The following is a 7,500-nucleotide window of genomic DNA, read 5'->3' on the forward strand; positions in this document are numbered from 1 at the left end:
GACTATTCCCTACACCTACACCCCCGACTATTCCCCACACCCTCGACTATTCCCCACACCCCCACACCCGACTATTCCCCACACCCCCACACCCTCGACTATTCCCCACACCCTCGACTATTCCCCACACCTACACCCCCGACTATTCCCCACACCCTCGACTATTCCCCAAACCCCTGACTATTCCCCACACCCCAAAACTCCTGCACCATTCTCTGTGCCCCCAAACCCCTGCACTCAGGCCAAACACACTGCAGTCAAGTGTCATGGCCAATGCTATTTTTACTCTTTTCTGTGCTTTCTTCTCCCTTTCTCTCTCTTTCCCTCTCTCTCCTTCTCCCTCTCTCTCCCTTTCTCTCTCTTTCCCTCTCTCCTTCTCTCTCTCTCTCCCTTTCTCCTCTCTCTCTGGGATGCCTTCTGTCACTCCTCTAATTGAGAGCACATTTTTGTGTCTTGCCTCGCACACAATGGAGCTCTTTCTGTGGCTGGGGTGGGGTGTATGTGTGTGTGTGTGTGTGTGTGTGTGTGTGTGTGTGTGCGGGGCCAGAAGGAGGACATGCTGGGTCTGGACCGCAGGGGCTCGACAGGCCTCTCTGACGCTCAGTGTTAGCGCTATATAGCGCTATAGCGGCAGCTCCAGCTGACTGCAGGCGCCGGTCGCTACGGAAACCGGCAGGGTCTGGATGCTCCCTTCTCACGCACCCGTCACAGAGAAAGAGAGAAAAGGAGAGAGAGAAGGGGAATGAGAGAGAGAGAGAGAGAGAGAGAGAGAGACCATTGCACCTTATGAGCTGCTGCTGCTGCTGCTGGTTCCAGTCTCCTCACACACATTAGCTAAATAAGCCCAGCTGTCTGCCCTAAGAGCAGGCGATGGAGGGGTGTGTGTGTGAGAGATGGGGTCAGACTCGGAGCAGACCAGGGGGGGCACAGGGGCCCCTCTTACACACACACCTACTCAGATTTCACTCCACAAAACAACTCTGGGACATACACCAACGCTGGCTCGCAGGGTGGAGCGGCTTCCTGCTGTCTTCCATCACTTCCTGCTACCTTCCATCACTTCCTGCTGCCTTCCATCACTTCCTGCTACCACCTTCTGATAGGGCCTGAATCAAAGTTCATTGTCCTGCCACCTTCCATGGGCTAAAGAAGTGGTTCTTAAAATGGGGTTCGCCAAAAATATGGGAGGGGTCGCAAAATTATTTGCAGAATACATTTTCGAAAGGTTTTTAGACCAACATGTTTTAACCTGGGATATTTAGTAGCCCTGGATGAAGGCTTCCAATTCACAGTGTTTCCATAATGTTCCTTCAGAAGTGGATGTCCTGTTTATGCAAACTCAAACCTCTGCCTCTTGCAATGAGGAGCTTGAAGATGCTGTACACCAGTGACAGAACACTATGGAGCCTTTTTTCGCCACAGGAGTGGGAGTTATACATTGGATGAGTGCTAGTTATCCCTTGGAAAATAATAAATCAGATTGTCAAAGGCTGCCATTGACATTAATGCCTTTGGTGTTATTGACATAGCCTACCTATGAGAGAAGTCAATTTCTGGAGATTTGGCGAGAGGGGTCGTGAGCCTTGGCCAGTGTTTTTTGGGGGGCCGCCAGACAAAAAGTTTTAAGAACCACTGTGGTAAAGCACCGTCTCATAGGGCCCAAGTCACACTTCATCTCAAACGTCACGGTCTCCTTACAACATTACACAATTTCATTATTTCAGACGTCATAAATCCTCATGACTACACATTGCTGAAGTCTCTGGTTAGAGCTTTTCACTACATCAGTCTCATAGGGTCTTGTAGGCATATCGCTAGCTGGAGATGGATTAGCATACATATATGGCTAGCTGGAGATGGATTAGCATAGAGATGATACTTTATTGATCCCGCAGGAATTCTGCTATAACTGGCAGCATTTAGATTCATAAATAGATTCAAACCCCTGTTATGAATTCAGAAATAATCTAATCAATGAAATCAGTCTGACTGACGTATGGTGACTGATGACGTCATATATTGACGTCTCACAGGGTCTAACGTAACGGTGATCATGACTCTTGCCGTGTCTGACAGGGTCTGATGCAGTCCTGATTTACTGTTGCAACTTTACCAGAGACCTTGAACTTCAATAACACAACACTCATCAAAATGGCAAGGGTTTGATATTTGCCAATAATGACCATTTCATTAGTTACGCCCTCTCCAGTCCAGCAGTACAAGCATAATCTGTAATAAACGTTTGATTACTTCAGCACAGCTCTGATACTCTCAGTGCTAGTAATGCTGTACGGCTCCACTGAAACCGCACCGTGATTTATGTAATATAATCACAGGAAGTTATTAAGTCTTCCGCACTTATACTAAAAATCACACAAGTTAACGGAGGCACACACACAGACACACGACCGTCGACAGTGTAATAAGTATTTTATTGCATTTTATAATGCCATTGTCAATAATTAGTACAGATTACATGCAACTAACTCTACTGTACAGGTTTTTTATTGTCTGCGTGGACAGACACAAGAAGATTCCGGTTACAAATACACAGATATAGAGGTTTATACAGCATGAAGAAGATCGGCAGTGACTGTCAAAAACATGGCCGTCCCGAGGTGGAAGAAACAGAAAAACAAAGTGAATGGCAAGTTGCCTTTTTTGGGTCTTTTTTTTTGTTATTTTTTTTCTCTCTGTAATACCATCTCAAAACCACCACCTTTTTTTCTCCCCCGAGTCTCTTTTAAAAGATAACAATTGAACAGAAAGAGGTAAACGCTAAAACAGGAACTAAAGCAGAGCAGAAGAGTTTGGCGTCGCTGCTGGAAATGTACACACACATTCGTAAGGAACGCCCAGAGTACCGGGCGCCGCTGTACAGTGGTGGCTTCGTGCACCGTTGGCCCAGATGCCAGCCAGCACCGCCAGGCTGGGCGCTAGGCACACACCCAGCACAAGGGGGCGCTGATGCACAGGGGCCCCCTCTCGGCCGCCCGTCACAGGGATGGTGGCGCTATGAGCCAGCCGACTAAGGGCCGGGGGAGCCGAGAGCCTCTGCTAGGACTAGGCTAACGCTAATGCTAACGCTAAGAGTGGTACGCGAGAGTGGAGCACATGGCAGTGCCGAGACGATTCCCATTCACCTTTGACCTTTTTTTTTTATTGGTTTGGTTACAAGTTGTGGGAGAACAAATGGCCCCCATACAACACCCTTTGGTGGGCAAAGATGATGAAACAGCCCCCCCACAACACCCTTTGGTGGGCAAAGATGATGAAATTCATTTCTGCAAGACTGCAAATAAAACAAATAATAATAATAAAAAAAATAAAAGCAAAAACATCAACAAGGGAAAAAAAAAAACTCATTTGGTATGCCGCTGAGAGAAATACGCTTTGCAAACACTTAATGACAAAAAGAAATAACAAACACAATCTATTTAATAGTGTTTCTATAAAGCCTTTGTATCCTCTGTCAATTGGAGAGGGCAAGTAGAGTCCTTAGTCTTAAGTCTAGAGGGAAATCAACGACGCGCTCTCTTTCTCTCTCTCCATTCCTCCCTCCCTCTGGCCTTCCCTCTCTCTCATGCTCTGAGGATATCTGTGGGGGAACAGACAATCAGCGTAGCGACAGAGGACACGCTGAAGTTTATAAAGCAGAGATCACAGCTCTCTCCCCCCCCCCCCCATTCTAATGACACACGGCTCTCTTAACCTGTGTGGAGCCTGCGTTTACATCCGTTACTGCGGCAACTCGGGAGACGCACCCCGACGACCACTGCCCTGCCTGGCAACGCATCCGGATGTGATGGGTCAGCACAGGAATGGTTCAGTTTAAAGGGAATCTATACACACATTGGACCTAACTGGACCAACAAAACATCTTTAGAATTTTGCTCTGTCTTTAAAGCAGGAGAGGGCTACATATCTTTAATCTTTTTTTTTATTCTTCTTTTTTTTTTTTGAGGTTTTGGTCCTGTGTCTGAGAAAAATCCCTCTGAGGTATCAATACACAACGAGTTCAACTTTTTAGTTTGTTTTCTTTCTTTTTTTTTTTTTCCTTAAAAATGCATAAATGCGGTACAGAGACAAAATGTATCAAAATAGACCTAGCTAAGATAAATATACAAACAGGTGTGTTATCTAAACCGCTTACTAACTTTTATTTCTTTTTCTTTTTTAGAGATAATACATTTAAAAAATCATCGTCCCAGACGTTTTATGAAGATAAAGAAACAAAGAAAAAACCTATTGAACCATGAGACTGGCAGCACTTATGATAAATACAGAGACTTCAGCAGAAGCAGTACAGTATAGGAGCGCAAAGCTTTACAATAGCTAAACAGGTGCAGAACAAAATAAGAAACCAAAACAATTCAAAAGGAAAATCAAGAGACCGAAAGAGAAAGAAAAATGCCCTTCAGAGCGAAGCCAAGCTGCAGTATACAAAAACACATCATAACAAGTTTGTAGAAGTAACACAAGTGTTCTGGCGATCGCTAATACCATCAACGCATGTCAATCTACATCTTATAAAACAGCTCTGTGTACAGGTGTACCTTAAAGCACATCAAAGATCATTTAGTGGATGCAGCAGTTCCTCCTTACTGGATCAGGAGCAGTGGAATTCCTCTTACATATGCACCATCATCGTTATAATCATCATCTTTAGAGTTATCATCAGCGGTAGTATTGATATTATTATTGTTATTATTATTATTATTATTATGTTCACACACTGACGCTTGCAGCAATAGGGCCCAAGCTCTGGGTTCTCTTTGGATAGTTTGGTTGGCATACGGAGCTCTCCAGCCTGGCTTGTGTGTGTGTGTGTGTGTGTGTGTGTGTGTGTGTGTGTGTGTGTGTGTGTGTCTTCACCTTCGGCCCGACACACTGCTACACACTGCGTGCCCTCCTCACTTCCAAAAGGTAAAATGACTTTCTTTGTGTGTGTGCCAGAGATAGTGTGTGTGTGTCTGTGTGTTTTGTCTTTTTTCCCCACAGCCATCACAAAAGCCATACGTTGCATTAATTGGAAACCTCGGCCATTTAGGAGGCGGTGGGCGCCTGGCTAATGCCTTCTTCTTGTCATCACTTTTGACACTGCCCCATTGAGTATATGCAAATGACCCGCCACCTCGGTGGCTCTCATTGGCTTAAAGCAGGCCCCGGCCATTATGATGCGTACCCAATTAGAACGCACAATTAAGCCTGTGCTCCCAGTAGCCTGTGAAGAGACTCTATGCTAATAGAACACTTAAAGATGGAGAATATGCAATTTGGAATAGACCTTTTAAATATGTTGACCACTTAAAATGCCGGGCGCTCGCTGCTGAACCTCAGCATTTTTAGGGTTTTATTTTTCTGGAGAGGTAGTCGTCTTTTCTGAACATCACGCGGGCCACCTGCTAGTCCGCCTCCACTCACGGTCCGTTAATGCAGCGTGGCTACGCACGCCTGCTCGCTTCTCTTTGAAGTGACGCTTAACTAGGATTTGGTATTTTTTTTTGTTTTACTAGGAGGAATGAACACAAAAACACTACTGCTAGAACACTGGAGTTTCTCTTTCTCTCTCTTATGAGTTTAACATTTTGTGAACCATTTTCAAAAGGAGGTAGCGTGATCTTTTTTTTTGTTTTTTGGTTTTCTGTTGTGTTTTTTCAAGACGTCCCAGGTGTTGGTACTTTTACTTAAATATCTTGTCTGGGTGCATCCTGCCGCGAGTAAACAGAAGAAAGATTGAGGGACACCGTCAGTCATTTTGGAACAACGTCTCCTCCTTGATCAAAAATGGTTTGAAGTGCAAAGAGTTGAGCGCTGAGGTGGTTTGAAAAAAAAAAAATGTTCCTGCAAAATGCTTCTCTCCCACTAGCGTGAGCGCATTACAATGTGTGTCAATCATTCTTCCCCCTTCCATCCCCCAACACACACACAGGCCTACAACAAGCGCTCTGTTCACTGAATGTTCAAATAAGCATTTGAAATGTTTTGTTTTTTTTTTATCAGCGACTTAGATGCCGACTTCAAACACACATACACATGTTTCTACTAGCGCAAAACGAAATGACGAGGTTAAATACTGTCTTTTTGATCCTAGGAAAAACTTGTTCTTTATTTTTGGTACTGGTGGAATTACTGAGTCTGTTCAAATCAGTCGATATGTTGTAAATAAACATGGTAAATAAACCTGGTGAATAAACATCCCTTCATGAGCGATGCAGCTGAGATCGGGTTATGCTGGCTTCAGGTGTCCCACCAACGTAGAATACAGTCCTTCTTTATTTGATTTTTTTCTTCAAGTGCCTTATGATAGTAAATTTATTTGCAATCTTTGACGATGAGGCTCAAAGTGTTCTGAACACCTTCACTGCCTGAGCTGAGAGAGGAGTTTTAAGTGCTTTTTTATTTTATCTTTAGTTACGGAACTGCAGGATGCCTGATAATACTGTATTTTTGGCCTGGCACCATCCAAGAATGTGTGTCTGTGTCTGTGTGTGTGTTTCTCTGGTGAAAGTATTTTCCAACAGTGTCTAAGCAACCAAATTATCTTTTGTATTTTACACTTTGGTATTTGGAATGCTCTGGTACTGTAAGGAGTGAAAGAATGGTGTTAAATTGTAAAAGTTATGAAAAGAGCAATCAATCATGCTATGAATCTTTGTTGTTTTGGCCAGTCATTTTGGAGGAAAATTATAATAATTAATTTCATCATAAAAATACAAAAAAGGAAGGGTTTTTGGTTCTCTACACGTTTCTTTGGTAACCTGTAACGAAAGCATAAATGGGGAAAATATAAACAAACAAGAAAATAAACTGCTAAATTTTGGTATGGCACTGCTGATAGAATGGTATATGCTTTTGCGTATTGATCAAAAACAAAAAGAAATCTCACATGCTATTTGGACACATCCCAACATACACAGTGAACAGCAAACAGCTTTTTCTAACATCTACTCATGATGCCCCAGGAGTGATGCTGAGAGAGTGGGTCCTTGTTGCTCATCCACACGCAGAGATCTCCATTTTAACACTGGCTAGAGTAGGGAACAGATGGAGACTCTCTGGCATGAGGTATTTGAACCAAAAAAAAGAAAAGAAATAAAAGCGGAACTTTCCCTGGTCCTTTAGATGGCGCTCTAGAGTTCCGTCTGTGCTGGAACCAGAAGCTCAACTGAGTTGAAGTTTATGTTCAGTGAATGCCACATCCCGCCGTGTGTGTGTGTGTGTGTGTGTGTGTGTGTGTGTGTGTGTGTGTGTGTGTGTGTTTGGGGGTGGGGGGGATGTCAATCTATTCCCAGCTCAGAGATATGGAATGGTAAAAAAAAAAAAAAAAAACACAACTTGCAACTGACTGCAAACTGTTACTAAATTACATAGCAAAATCCAAAATGTTGATCCTTGGTCATCATTGACCAGTGAGGCAAATAAAAGTATCACCAACAACAAGAATAACAACAGGAGCAGAAAGGCTGCTGCACATGTGTGATGGAGTGAGCAGTGCAG

The 7,500-nt window shown here is 43.7% G+C and overlaps 1 protein-coding gene across 2 annotated transcripts in view; it reads right to left on the bottom strand.

Annotated features, from left to right (window-relative positions):
• Positions 1-2,413: 2,413 nt before the first annotated feature.
• The window catches only part of LOC121707172 (forkhead box protein P4-like), a 13,703-nt gene continuing 8,616 nt past the window's right edge, over positions 2,414-7,500 (bottom strand). For both annotated transcript variants that reach the window (XM_042089529.1, XM_042089528.1), the window contains one exon: positions 2,414-7,500. This exon is cut by the window's right edge and continues 1,395 nt beyond it. The gene's annotated coding sequence lies outside the window, so the exon portion shown is untranslated.

The sequence above is a fragment of the Alosa sapidissima genome, chromosome 4 (assembly GCF_018492685.1).
Source record: "Alosa sapidissima isolate fAloSap1 chromosome 4, fAloSap1.pri, whole genome shotgun sequence".
Lineage (NCBI taxonomy): Eukaryota > Metazoa > Chordata > Actinopteri > Clupeiformes > Clupeidae > Alosa > Alosa sapidissima.